This window comes from Rhinopithecus roxellana, chromosome 15, assembly GCF_007565055.1.
Source record: "Rhinopithecus roxellana isolate Shanxi Qingling chromosome 15, ASM756505v1, whole genome shotgun sequence".
Taxonomy (NCBI): Eukaryota; Metazoa; Chordata; class Mammalia; order Primates; family Cercopithecidae; genus Rhinopithecus; species Rhinopithecus roxellana.
Window position 1 is genome coordinate 59,299,200 of NC_044563.1, and position 15,473 is coordinate 59,314,672.

General features: G+C 40.1%; 1 protein-coding gene across 1 annotated transcript in view; it reads left to right on the forward strand.

The window, feature by feature from the left end:
• Positions 1-15,473, forward strand: part of FCHSD2 (FCH and double SH3 domains 2) — a 323,208-nt gene that overhangs the window by 220,815 nt on the left and 86,920 nt on the right. The gene's annotated exons all lie outside the window — the stretch shown is intronic.

Below are 15,473 nucleotides of genomic sequence, written 5' to 3' on the forward strand. Positions count from 1 at the left end.
CACTTGAGGTCAGGAGTTCAAGACCAGCCTGATAAACATGGTGAAACCCCATCTCTACTAAAAATACAAAAATTAGCTGAGTGTCTTGGTGGGCACCTGTAATCCCAGCTGCTTGAGAGGCTGAGGCATGGGAATCACTTGAACCCAGGAGGCAGGGATTGCAGTGAGCCTAGATTGTACCACTGTACTCCAGCCTGGGCGACAGAGCAAGACCCTGTCTCAAAAAGAAAAAAGAAAAAGAAAGAGCCGTCAACTGTCTTCAAAGATTTCCTATAAGCCAGAGAATTTTCTCAGTGATCAAATTCTAACCGAGAAACTGAAATGTATTCATCAAACAGGCAGCTTTTAACATCTGAATAAATCTCTATAACTCTCTAGAGAAAATTAAGTTATAATTGTAGATACCATTAAACTGTGGAACATGGAAGTTGAAACTTAATTTTTGTTTAATAATTAAAAAGCCATTCCTTAGAAAGGTTTGTGAGGCCCAATCTGTTGCAACCACAATCTTACTGACTGGAGGGAAAATGCTTAGTTATAATTTTTAGGGGGGAATTACTGTCATGCTGCTGAGAAGTGGATCCTGTCTTTCTTGACCTTCCTTCCTTCCTGAATGTCCTCTGCTAATGGTTTTTTCTGTGATTCAGATATTGCTGAGCACAGCACAAGTTTTTGCTGGAATTGACTTTAGAATGGACATGTGAATGTTTATAATAAGGAAACAGATTCTTTTTTTCATAGGCTCTGTTCTTGAAAGATTTGATATCCTGAATAACCATATACCCCCAAAAAAATACAGTTTGGCTACTGTATTAAAATTTGAAAATATCCCGCATTGTATGTTTAGTAGCTCAGAGGCCACTTTTATTATGTAAAGACCAAAACTTCTGTGACTCTATCCTTATTATATTGTTTTAGAAAATATTTATAATCTTAAATCAGCTTTAGAGTGCAATTCAAAAACCATTTTAAAACCTAATGAATTTATTAAGAAAACAAAAAATCAAAATGATAAATTAGTCTTGGATTAGCTTAATAACAAATTTTTTCAATAGTTTAGAACTGAACTATTCTGTTAATGAAAACTGTGACTAATGTAATTCTGAAGGACTTTCAAGACAGGTTCCTTTCCACTGTTTCTGTAGAATACAAGTAAAAGAATGATGAAAATTGACCCTCTCCGGACAAACCTATAGAGACTTCCACTACTTGCTAGAAGATGCCTAAGCTTCTCCATCTGGTGAGATGCTATGATCCACTCGCCTCTCATTCTTTCAGGAAAAGGACACCCTGCAAATCCCTGACTTGTTTTGCTGACTGTGGGCATACCTAGACACCAGCAAGGAAGAGAACAGAAGGCAAATTCTCCCCAAACCGGCTACTGCTTCGAACACCTTTAACTATCCTAGACCCTTCTTGTCTCAATCTTTGAAACTTTCTCAGTTCTTCCAGCTATGCCAGGTTTCTTGAACTTCTGCTAATAGCCTTGTCTAATAGTCTCAACTGGCTGACATAAAATTCAAGTATAAATCTTGGAATTCAAACTCGAGAATCACTTGAACCCAGGAGACAGAGGTTGCAGTAAGCCGAGATCGCGCCATTGCACTCCAGTCTGGGCAACAAGAGCAAAACTCCATCTCAAAAAAAAAAAAAAAAAAACTCCTTCATAATCTGGATAATCTGGATAATACTGCCCCAGTCTTACCTTCAGCACTCTTCATTTGTTTACTGCAGGTAACTAAATTCTGCCATTGAGGGTGCTGGGGATGTATTTTCCTACCTGGAATGCTTTCCTCCTATCTCAATTCGTGCCATACTCATTAGACATACTCCTTAGAGACATACTCCCTGAAAACTCCAGCCAGTATTATTCTGTTGTTTCCCTTAACATTCAGACATAACACTTAACTTTTATTTTAAATGATATTAACAACTACGTTATTCTTTAATTGTTTCACTATTTTATGTTCTGTATTTCCCATGGTGCCTAGCATAATTGGTTGCACTCAGACATTATTTCCTATAAAAAATAATTTTTAAACCCTCATGTTTGTCTAGGTGCCTCTCTTCTAGCACCCTGTATAATTGAAATTATCCTGTGTTACATTTTTGTTTCCAATGCTTGCCTAGGTTCTCATGGTTATGTATTCAAAAGCACATAGACAAACACAGAGTTAATGCTTAGCATAGTTCTTGGCACAGAGTAGGTTCTAAAAACATATTTTGGCCAGGCGCAGTGGCTCACGCCTGTAATCCCAGCACTTTGGGAGGCCGAGGTGGGCGGATCACGAGGTCAGGAGATCGAGACCATCCTGGCTAAAACGGTGAAACACCATCTCTACTAAAAATACAAAATATTAGCCGGGCGAGGTGGCAGGCACCTGTAGTCCCAGCTACTCGGGAGGCTGAGGCAGGAGAATGGTGTGAACCCGGGAGGCGGAGCTTGCTGTGAGCCAAGATTGCGCCACTTGCACTCCAGCCTGGGTGACAGCGAGACTCTGTCTCAAAAAAAAAAAAAAAAATCAAACTGAATTTTTGAATATAATTATTATTGTGCTTATCATAAGGTTTTTTTGTCATAATATCCTGAGTTGCATAGATAAGGCAGGTGCAAAGAAATTTAGCTGTCAGGCTGGGTGCTGTGGCTCATACCTGTAGTCCTAGAACTTTGAGAGGCCAAGGCAGGCGTTGAGCTTAGAAGTTCAAGACCAGCTTGGGCAGCATGGTGAAACCTCGTCTTTAAAAAAATAAGATAAGGCCAGGCTCAGTGGCTCACACCTATAATCCCAGCACTTTGGGAGGCCGAGGCAGGCGGATCACAAGGTGAAGCGATTGAGACCATCCTGGCCAACATGGTGAAACCCCATCTCTACGAAAAATACAAAAATTAGCTGGGCATGGTGGCACGCACCTGTAGTCCCAGCTACTCGGGAGGCTGAGGCAGGAGAATCACTTGAACCCAGGACGCGGAGGTTGCAGTGAGCCAAGATGGCGCCACTGCACTCCAGCCTGGCAACAGAGCAAGACTCCATCTCAAAAAAAAATAATAAAATAAATTAAAAAAGAAATTTAGCTGTCATTTGTGAGTATACCATACATGTGAGATTGTTCCAGTTAGAGGCTGTCTTGTAAAGGATCACGCCATGTTTAGTGCAACTGCCAGTTGTTATTTTAGAAGAGAGCAATGGAAACATCTGAAGAGATCAGATCTTGCCTTTCCGTTAATGGTCCCATATGTCCACGAAATATATATTAACTCTTCCCTAAAATGTCAATGTAAGGAATACTTGAATTGGCCAGCATCAGAGATATTGTTTCCTGAACTAACACTAAGGCTTTATATTTCTTTGTGCTAAATGCTTTCTGTCAGTTCAATACTTTGATGTCAAAAAATACTTTGTGTGCACAAAAGAGACCATTTAAATAACATGGCCAAAAGATGAATATAGGAAAATTCTTAGACTAAACTGAAATGTCAAGAATTCTTTTATTTGCAGCAGTCCTATTTACTGTCTAATATATACATTTTTCTGATTTAGATACCTAAATATCTAAACTTCTATTTTAGTTTCCCCAAAAGCCTTAAGAGTTCCTTCATCAAGCCTTTGGTCCTCTGGCTCTATCTTCCTCCAGCTATGCAACTGTGTTCATATTCTGTTCTTTATCAGGACCACCGCTAAGGAAGAACTCCTCTTTGCTATCGGATGGCATGGTTGGAGAGCAGAAATCTGCTATTTAAATGTTTAATTTTCAACAAGATTATGAAGCATGTAAAGAAATGGGAATATATAGCCCATACATAGGAAAAAAAGGAGACAAGGGAAACTGTCCCAAGGAAGTCCATACATTGGACTTACTAGACAAAGATTTTAAATTGCCTATTTTTAATATATATCAAAGAGCTAAGGAAACCATGTCTGAAGAACTGAAGGAAAGTATGAGAATGATATCTCACCAAATAAAGAATATCATCAAGGAGATACAAATTATGAAAAGGAATCAAATGGAAATTCTGGAGTTAAAAATACAATAACTGAAATAAAGATATACTACAAGTGTTCAGCAGCAAAGTTAAGTTGGCAGAAGGGAGAATCTGAATTTAAAGGTCAGTCAATTGAGATTCTTTTTTAAAAATTTTTATTTCTTTTCTAAATTAGAGATGGAGTCTTGCTATGTTGACCAGGCTGGTCTCCAACTCCTGGCCTCAAGCAAGCCTCCGATCTTGGCCTTCCAAAGTACTGGGATTACAGGCATGAGCCATGGCGCCTGGTCGAGATTCTTTAGTTTGATAAAATCACACTGATAATTCCCAGGCAACCATGCCAAATTATCTAGTAAAAGAAACAAGGGAATTAAAATGGTACATAGAAAATACTGATTTAACAGACCTCTTAAGAAGATACTATGTTTTAATTATTTTATAGTTAAGGTAACAGACTTAGAGCATTTCTACTGCTCAAGTACATAATAGAGTCAGACTCAAAAACCAAGTCTGTCACCAAAATTCCTTACTATAGCCTTACAAGGGAGACAGATGAAATTCTCTGGTAGAGTATAGAAATGGTTAAGCCCTACTATTTTAATAACCACCATTTACACATACCATACCATACTCTTATGATTCTGTCAGATAAGGAATGGAAAGCTCAAGAATAGTCAATGTCTTCCCAGAGTGATGGTTGCTAGTGAGTGGTAGAACTGGGGTTTGAATGAAAGTATATGTGGTTCAAGGTTTTCTACTGCCCATGCTGTTTTGAGATGGCAACCTAAATATTATGTGGTTTTAGCACACTCACAACTAGGTGAGCATAAGCAGTACAACAGACCTTTTTCAGGCATCTGACTTACCTTGCATGCTAGTAGTAGTGCAAGAGGATAACACAAACTTTACAGAAAAACAGCATTGAAATTTTCCTTTCCTGGTTTTGTAATTTACAAACATAAACTTCCTTATTTGTTTCCTCTTTCACAGAACCTGAAGTAACCTAAAGTAACTCAGTGCTTTTAAATAAAACAACCACATATAAAAACAACCACATAAAAAATTAGGTGATATGTTTCTGATTTTACTTTATATCAATTGACAAATTCAACTACATATTAAGATATTTACAGTAACGTAAATACAGCCCAGTACTTGTTTTGATTTCTTTAAATTTGTAAAAAGCTCCTTTCTCTTTTTAACCTGATTAGGTGTAGCTTGGGGTCTTCTGAAAAAGATAAACAAAAGCAAGAGGCAATCAGTGTTTTCTTCCAATATCAGCAAAGAAAGACTGTAGAATTTCATGATTTAATTTTAAGATAACTCACATTTATCATCATCTTCATATTTATATCCTTGACTTTTACCAAAGGCTATTTTAGAAATGCCCATTGCTCTCAGAAAAGAAGAGTTTGTTTTTCTAGGCTGCATTAAGGAAACTCAAGGGATTTCAGCATAACTTTATTGCTAAAGAATTTGTGCCCTTCCTGGATCTAAATAAGGAGGGGACTGTTTAAAGTTCTTCCTTTAGGGGAAATTACATCAAATGCTTAGGAAAATGACCCATTTTCCCTCCTAATTCATCATAATCTTCTTCTTCAAACAAGTTCTGGGACATTTACACTTTACTGTAAAATAAATGTTCGGTGGAGCATTCCAGATTTCTAAGTTTCTGAATTTGTCCTTAGAATATTCTTTTTTTTTTTTCTTCACTATTTTGAGTATTTAACATTACGAGTTTGGGAGTTGGGGTTCCGAACTCAACTAATTTTAGGGATCAAGTAGGTCAAATGAATAAAGAGGGCAGAGGTAATGTGTAAGGGACTGTGTGGCCTAATTGCTACCTGGAAAGAACGTGGCTGCTTAAAAGCATTCAAATTCAATTGTTTAAAAACATTGCTGAGTCATTAAAACATATGGCTGGTCAAAGGTCCCATGGTTTCTCAGTTTCTCAATTATTACAGAACTATTCCCCTAGAAATTTGTATCAAATAGTCAAAAAGTTTGGCTATTTTTTTAAAGTATATTTGGATAAATTACCTACCAAGTTTTTGCATATTGGAGACCACCAAGGAGTTCATACTGCCGGATTAACTCACATTTATATAAACCTTGAAAGAATGCTTATCCTGCCATTTCTGAGCATACATATGTGAATTCTATCATTGATTAAGAAATTTACGGCCAAGGGCAGCAGCTCATGCCTATGATCCCAGCACTTTGGGAGGCCGAGGCAAGTGGATTACCTGAGGTCAGGAGTTTGAGACCAGCCTGGCCAACATAGTGAACCCTCGTCTCTACTTTAAAAAATACAAAAATTGGCCAGGTATGGTGGTGTGCACCTGTGATCCCAGCTACTCGGGAGGCTGAGCCAGGAGAATCTCTTGAACCTGGGAGGTGGAGGTTGTAGTGAGCCGAGATAGTGCCACTGCACACCAGCCTGGGCGACAGAGTAAGACTCTGTCTCACAAACAAACAAACAGACAAAAAAGCGTGGCTCTTCACACAGGTCTCTTTGAATTGAAATTTGTGCATATCTGTTCACTTAAACAAACAAGTGTACTATAAGAACATTCTTGTGCTTTGCTCATTTAAATGTAAAATGCTAGACAAGATACAGATGCATCTTCATCATACGTGCCCTTCTCAAGCTGTTATTGTTATGATACTTTTATGATTTGTTGTAAGCTTTAAATAGCTATGTTTTTTTTTTTTTTTTTTTTTTTTTTTTTTTTTGAGACAGCGTCTTACTCTGTTGCCCAGGCTGGAGTGCAGTGGCGTGATCATGGCTCACTGCAGCCTCAACCTCCCGGGCTCAGACAGTCCTCCTACCTCAGCCTCCTGAATAGCTGGGACTACAGCCACATACCACCACACCTGGCTAATTTTTGTATTCTTTGTAGAGATGGAGTCTTGCTATGTTGCCCAAGTTAGTCTTGAACTCCTGGGCTCAAGTGATACACCCACCTAAGCCTCCAAAAGTGTTGGAATTACAGGCATGAGCCACTGTACCCGGCAATAAATAGTTTTTACTTTACTTTAAATGTGTAAGAAATGTATGCAACTTTTGGGTTGTATTTGCAATTCAGCTTTGACATGAAAATTGTCTACTTTAAGCTTTGAGATCTATTTAACTGAAGAGAACCAGGAATAGTAAGGCAAGCAATTGAATTATTATTACTTGCAATTAATTGTCCATGTGAGTCAACTTTTTTTCCTTACAATGCAACCAAAAGACACAATTTGGATATGGCTAATATAAGTTGGGTATCATGTATTACTCTTTAGTAAAAAGTCTTTTGATTGCAAATAACAATGACCCAATCAAAGTAGCTTAGGCAAAACAGAGGAATTTGTTGGCTCAGGCAACCAAATCACAGAAAGGATGAGATGGTGCTTGCTCAAGAACCGCCCAATTCAAGGACACTGTCCCTGTCCTCTGTCCACCATTCCCATCTTCACTTTGCCAGATTTCTCATCACTGCTTTTCTCTGTGAGTTGGTTTAATTCTTTCCCACTACAGATAGGCACTATCTGCGTGCTAGGAAGAATAACCATTTGGCGGGAAGGAGAGGCCATTTTGGACTAATCTTTCAGCCTCTATCCCAGGGATGACCTAATTTAGGTCAAGGGACCACCTCCACCCAGTAATTAGGGGCAGAGGACAGTGGTTTGAGGTTCTGTCTTGCATATCTGCCTACCCTGCAAGTTTATCCCTGAGGTCAGGAGAGCAGGATCTGTTGCTAGAAGAAAGAAGGCTTACAAGGTTATATATATTTTATGTCTTGGAATTCCACATAAAAAGATCCACTACTGAAAATATTTGAAAATTACTGAATTAGAGTTTTGTGAAATCAGTTACTCCTTGAACTTGTATACAATTTTATAAATGTTAGGTAATATCATTAGATTTCTCAGTCATGGGGCTCAAGTATAGGTTTATTCATTTTTTGTAATCATGTGAATTCCGATTGGTGTTATTTATTGAACAGATATTTATTGAGCACTACCAGTATGCCAAACTCTATACTCAACACAGAAGATGGAATGGAAAACAGACCTGATGCCTCCCTTTATGGAACTTAAACAAAAAGAGGAACTTTTGTTTGTTTATGGAACTTAAACAAACAAATATCACCAACATGAGGTTGTATGCTATGATCAGGAGTTATGAAGCAAAAAGACAACAGAGATATCCAAGTAGATGATTAAGTGAAGATACTAAGACTGATAAGAGTGAGCCAGACCACAGGAGAGAAAGCAGAGAGTAGTCAAGGCAGAAAAAAAGGCTGTGTGAAAGCTCAGAGGCAAAAAAGGAATATTGGAGAAGCCAAAAACTGTGCATTGTAGAGAAAGTGTAATAGGGAAGGAGAATGGGGAGTGAGTAATAAGTGAAGAAGCTGAAGAGGTATGCCAAGTTCAGATAATGTGGTCCATAATGATTTTTTTAAAAGCCTTTTCCTAGATGTGATGGGTAGCCAGTGAACAGTGTAGAGCAGTCAAGTAAAACACACAATTTAGAAAAATCCTCCTAGCTGCAGTGTGGAAATTAGTTGGTAAGAGGGAGAGTTGGATGCACGGCAACAGGAGATTGCTGCAATAATCGGGATGAGACAGGATGACCAGAGGGGAGTAGCTGTGGAGATCAGGAGGAGGGGTGGGTTTGATTAATATTTAAGAAGTGGAATCAGTAAGATTTGGTAATTAACAGTATGTGGGGGATAAGACAGAGGGAAAAGTAAATCTTGACTTCCAGGTTTCTGCCACAGGCAGGCAAGTGAATAGTGGCATCATACACTGAGGAACCCAAAAAGAAAAACAGGTGGAAAAGAGAATGATTCAGTCTAAGAGGCAGTTTGATGCACAGGTTTGAAAGTCAGAGGAGGGAAGTAGTGTCTAGTCAAAATATAAGTCAGTCTGATAAAAACTTAAAACAACAACAATGAAACAAGAACATTGACCCAGAATGCTATTGCAAGATCTTGTGAAGAATATAGGCATAGCCACCTGATCTTGTCTGTCTGTGCAATTCTATTTGATAGCTGTTTGTTGGATACCGTTACGCAAGATGTAAGAAGAGGTTTTTGTTTTTTTGAGACAGAGTCTTGCTCTGTCACCCAGACTAGAGTGCAGTGGTGCAATCTCAGCTCAGTGCAAGCTCCACCTCCCCTCCCGGGTTCAAGCAATTCTCCTAACTCAACCTCCCAAGTAGCTGGGATTACAGGTGCCTGCCACTGCGCCTGGCTAATTTTTGCATTTTTAGTAGAGATGGGGTTTCACCATCTTGGCCAGGCTGGTCTCGAGCTCCTGACTTCGTGATCCACCCGCCTCGGCCTCCAGAAGTGCTGGGATTACGGGCGTGAGCCACCATGCGTGGCCAGAAGATTTTTAAAAATAAGAAAAATTTTAATTGTTTTTTAAATTATTTATTTATGTATTTATTTATTATTTTTTATTTTATTTTTTTTTTTGAGACGAAGTCTCGCTCTGTCCCCCAGGCTGGAGTGCAGTGGCCGGATCTCAGCTCACTGCAAGCTCCGCCTCCCGGGTTTACGCCATTCTCCTGCCTCAGCCTCCTGAGTAGCTGGGACTGCAGGCGCCCGCCACCTCGCCCGGCTAGTTTTTTGTATTTTTTTTTTTTTAGTAGAGACGGGGTTTCACCATGTTAGCCAGGATGGTCTCGATCTCCTGACCTCGTGATCCGCCCGTCTCGGCCTCCCAAAGTGCTGGGATTACAGGCTTGAGCCACCGCGCCCGGCCAAATTTTTTATTTTATTTAAAAAAAAAAAAATTTAAGGCCGGGCATGGTGGCTCACACCTATAGTCCCAGCACCTTAGGAGGCTGAGGCAGATGGATCACTTGAGGTCTAGAGCTTGAGACCAGCCTGACCCATGAACATGGTGAAACCTCATCTCTACTAAAAAAAAAATAAATAAATAATTTAAAAAATAAATAAATTAGTTGTGCATGGTGGTGCAAGCCTATAATACCAGCTATTCAGGAGGCTGAGACAGGAGAATCACTTGAATCTGGGAGGCAGAGGTTGCAGTGAGCCCTGATTGCACTACTGCACTCCAGTCTAGGCGACACAGCAAGACTCCCTTTCAAAAAAAAAAAATTAATTTTTGTGGGTACATAGTAGGTGTGTATATATATATATATATTTGTGAGGCACATTAGATGTTTTGATACAGGCATGCAGTGTGAAATAAGTACATCATGGGGAGTGGGGTATCCATCCCCTCAAGCATTTGTCACTTGAGTTACAATCAAATTACACTCTAAGTTATTTTAAAATGTACAATTATGATTGACTATAGTCACCCTATTATGCTATCAAATAGTAGGTCTTATTCTATTTTTTCGTACCCTTTAGTCATCCCTCCCTCCTCCTCAACCCCTGCTACCCTTTAAAAATTAAAAAGTTGTGTCAGTCTGAATAGTTACATTTTGTTGTTTTGTTTTTGAGACAGAGTCTCGCTCTCTCACCCAGGCTGGAGTGCAGTGGCACGATCTTGGCTTACTGTAGCCTCCCTCCCAGGTTCTAACAATTCTCATGCGTCAGCCTCCCAAATAGTTGGGACTATGGATGGGCACCACCACGCCCAGCTAATTCTTGTATTGTAGAGATAGGGTTTTAACTTGTTGGTGAAGCTGGTCACAAACTCCTGTCCTCAGGTGATCCGCCTGATCCCAAAGTGCTGGGATTACAGGTGTGAGCCACCACGCCCAGCCAATGACATTGTTGAAGTTAAAGAAAATACAGAGGTGAACCTCTAAATTAAAAATGTTTTATTTGGAAAACAAGAATTGCATTTTGGGACGTGCACACAGATTGGGTGATCTTCATTATGTCCAAAGAACAAAGAGAAGGTTGGCACTAGTAAAGTTTCGGGGAGCTGGCAAGCTCTGATTGGTGAGTGACAGAAGTGGGTAGTTAGTCTTAGAGTCACAGCAGATTGTTTCAGTAGCTATTAGATAGTACTGGTTTCAGGTTACCACAGGCAGTTTCAGCAGTGGGCTTGCGGAGAATTACATTCATGAAGCAACATTATATGCCCTAAGTGCTTTTTTCTCCTGGCCTCTCAATTGATTTAGTTGGATATGACAAGAATGACCCAATTTTTATAATCAACTTTCACAACGTATTATTTTTTTCATCATAATAAAGGTGACCCAGTTAAGATAAATGCCTCATTCTCTACTTCACTCTCAAAATGTTTCTTTGGTACTTTCCCTCTTATACAACTGGGGTCTGCTTTTGTAGCTCAGACCCTTCTCAGTTTGATTCATTTCAATAATCATTTATTAGAGGCCTTCTCTGCTAAGGATAGGATAAAGGGAAGAAAGTGCTGCCTGTTCTTAAGGAATTAGGGGTCTTTTGGGAAAATCTGACATGTGTATAAACGGTTTTAATATAGTGTTTTAAATATTATGATGGGGAGTTTGTAAAAAGCGTTTTCAAGCTCTTTGGTTCTATTTTTGTGACTTTTTATTCTAATCATTGGCTTTTTAATCAAATTGCATATAAATATTTATGCAATCTGCCTTCTAATCACAAACCATGTTGAGACAGTACTATCTAGAATTGCTTTGAACTCCATCTCTAGATGCCGTCATTGGTTCAGACAATTGCAGTTTAAGGCAGGGGGCTGGAGCAAATCATAGGGTTTTCATCCACTTCCTGTGCTTTGAATTCTAACTGTTTCCTAATTTTTGTATCTCCTGCATTAACTCTATGCACACTAGCAGTAATCCACCCAGACCAGAAGGCCTCCAGCTATCTTACCCACCAGAAAATGAGTTCATGTGCAGGTTAATGAATATCACAGCCTTGCAAAGGTGGTAATTAAAATTCAGGGAATTCTGGGTGTTGAATAGCTGAAAAAGATATTTTAAGATTAATCTCCATTGAAAAAGGTTTCTGATCACTTGGGCCTCCTCTCACCTACTTAAATAAGATTCAATCCATGATTTGCAATAATACCCATATAGCACATAGAAGAATATTGTGAGAACACGAAGGAAGAGCTAGTTGAGTCAGTTTTGTAAAGCACTGGGAACTCGGTAAGCCATTAGTAAATGTTAGTTGCCTGTGTTAACCATCGTTATTATTATCATTTAAGTATTTAAGTGGAAGAGAATGGGGGAAGGACATTCTAGGCCAAGAGAGTAACTTCATTGGAAACATGAAAGTGAATGTCATTTTCCAAAATGACTCAGTATAGTTGGGATGTAGAGTATAATGCAGAGAACAGTGATGAGAGATGGTGCTAATGAGAGAGAGTTATGTTGGGACCATATTGTAAAGAATCTTCAATGCCTACTGAAGAATTTCTACTTTGCAAAATATACAGTGGGAGCCACTGAAAAAAATTTTGTGGAATTTTTTCCCTAATATGATATTCAGGTTTTCTTTATGCTTTTTTATGAAAAATTTCCAACATACACTGAAGAAAAAAAAAGGGCAGTATAATGACCCCCATGTACTCATTACCCAGCTTTAACCATTATCAATATGTGGCCAATGCATTGATGATTTTAAAGCAAGGCAAGAAAGACTAACATTGTACCACATCCTTTACCTTATTTAATCTTCACTATGTCCCGTAGAGTATGTGGTACTCCCACTTTCCCTAATTATAAATGAGAAGACCATCAACATGATAAAGTAAGTAAAAGCTCTGGGATTCTAACCCACATCCAACTGATTTCAGAGCTCAAGCTCTTTCCTATCTGTCATCTGAAGTAGAGCATGATTCCCAGTTGAAAACAGCTGTTGATCCATCTACAGTAACAGTACCTATTGGTGCTCTTGACCCTATTCAGGATGGTAGGCTTCTCTGCCTGCAGCCACTCTACTTCCAGAGGGTCACCAGAATCTAAGTCCACATAAATGCTCAACCTAGTCAGCTAAAGTAACTGTGCAGTCCAGTAATTTTCAAAGTATGGTTCCAGGCCAGTGGCAAGTTGTTAGAAAATGCAGACTCTTAGGGCCCATGTTCAGCCTGCTGAATCAGAGACTCTGGGTGGGGCCCAGCAATTTATGTTTCTGTTTTTTTAAGCAGACTTTAGAGCAGTTTTAATTCCACAGCAAAATTCAACAGAAAGTACAGAGATTTCCCTTACACTCCCTTCCCCTACATACAATTCCTTCCACTATCAACATCCCCCATCAGAGTGGCACATTTGTTACAATTGATGAACATACATTGACACCATCATCATCACCCCAAATTCATAGTTTACATTAGGGTTCATTCTTTGTATTGTACATTATCAGTTTAGACAAATGTATAATGACATGTATCCACCATTGTAGTATACGGAATAGCCTCACTGCCCTGAAACAATCTGTGCTTTTATAAGCTCTGCAGTGATTCTTAGGCATACTTAAAGTTGAGAACATCTGGTTTAGTTAGACCTTAGAAAATGGAAGGCAGCTCATATCTGAAGGATCTTCCTTACTCTTAAAGGCTTACAGAGTTTTTTTGCCTACCCAGAAAAGAAGAGAGGGCAGGACTGAAATACATTTGTTTTGTGCTTGTGAACTGTTAAGATAGTAAAAACTAGGATTTATTACTATTAAGTAGAGATTTACCTTTTTTAAAAGAATGGTTCAAATCCTCTGTTGGAAGTAAATCTTTTTCATATAAGTAGTTAGGTACTACTAGTGCACCAAGTTGCCATTTTTTAACTCTTTTATGTTAAATAATGCACATCTGTATAATTCTGATTGATATTCTGCCAACGTAAGTGAAGAAAGATGGTTCTACATCAAATTCAAAACTATCAACAAAAGTTCAGTATATCTAATCAACCTCCTTTTGTTACGGGATCTTTGAGGTACCAGTTTTTCTGGCTAGAAACCTCTGTGGCCATGGCACCTTTGTCCGAGTTCTTGTCCTGTGTCCAGGAAGTATGAGGTAGGCAGACAAGTGAAGGGTAAAGAAGAGTTTTATTTATTGTTAGAACAGCTCAGAGGAGTGGATAGCTCCTCCCTGTAGGCATATCGTCCCTTGGAGTGTCAGGTCTCAGCAGAGAGGTAGCCCTGGAGAGGGTGGCTTTTCTCCACAGGCAAGTCATTCGGATGTCTCTGCAGGTCTCTGAAGCTCTCAGCAGAGAGAGTAGCTCCTCTCTGCTGGCAGGTTGTCTCTGCAGCTTTCAATGGAGAGAGTGCTCCTCTCTGCAGCTGGCCGTCCCATCGTCTCCAGCTATTAGCAGAGAGAATACTCCTCTCTGCAACTGATAGTCCCATCCTCTCTCTGCCCTCTTCTTCCTCTGGCCATCCTCTGCCCTGCTCTGGCTGAGCCCAGGGCTTTTATGGACCTCAGAATGGGGGAAGTGTGTCCGGATTGGTCTATGGGCAGCCATGGGAAGGCCCAGAAGAGGAGCCACCAGTCCCCACTCTGGTCTGCCGGACTGGCAGTCCAACCCCCAGTCTTCAGGCCCTCCCTGGCCTGAAGGTGGGACCTTACTGGGAACCCACCCTCTTCTGCCCAGGACTCTGCCTCCCGCTGCTATTCAAGGCCCTGGGGCTCAGTCCCAACCCTGCTAATTGGAGTGGGCTCCAGGAGAAGAGAGAGGCCAGGCAGCAGGAACAGACATCCCCAAGCCAGCAAGGAACAGGAGCAGGGGACCCTTCCCGGCCCTCCTCTGGGAGCACAGGGAAGCTTGGATCCACAGCTGCAGTTTGGGCAGCTGTAGCCCCTCTCAGGAGGGTGGAGCTCCTGCCTGCTCCGTAGACCAGGAGGCCAGGGTCTGCAGCTGCAGTTTGGGCAACTGCAGTGGTACCTGGGGAGCTCCCATCCCAACTCAGAAGGAGTAGGGCTCCGGAGCCACTGGCTCCATGGAGTGTGCAGCCCCAGCAGTACTTCCCTGCTGTAGCCAGCATGATGGCAGCAGCCACTGCCATCACTTTAGTAAGGCTTTGGCAGCCATTTCGATAATCGTGTCTACTGGTGGACCCTGGGATACATGCTTCAGTTATTATCTCATGATGAGATAATATATGTTTTATTGCTGAAGTGAAATATACTATAACAACAAATTACTTCTTAAATGTCTTTATAAAGTGTTTAGAAATTTATTCATTCATTTATTTATTTATTTATTTATTTATTTATTTATTTATTTTAAAGATAGGGTCCCGCTCTGTTGCCCAGACTGGGGTGCAATGGCACGATCATAGATCACTGCAGATTCAAACTCTTGGGCTCAAACAGCCTTCCTGCCTCAGCCTCCCAAGTAGCTGAGATCATAGGCACATGTCACCGTACCCAGCTAGAAATTTTTTAAGTAGGATTTAAGAAGCTGAGTGAAAGTATAGTTCCTGATTTGTGATATACTTCTATCAAAATTAATAGTACATTGCCTTTAGTGAGAAATATCTATAATCAGAAATAATCCTGATTATAGTAAGATCAAAAACAGAAGTACCAGCAGAACTTTGGTACTTTTTCAACTTTTTTCCTCCCTCTCACTCAGACC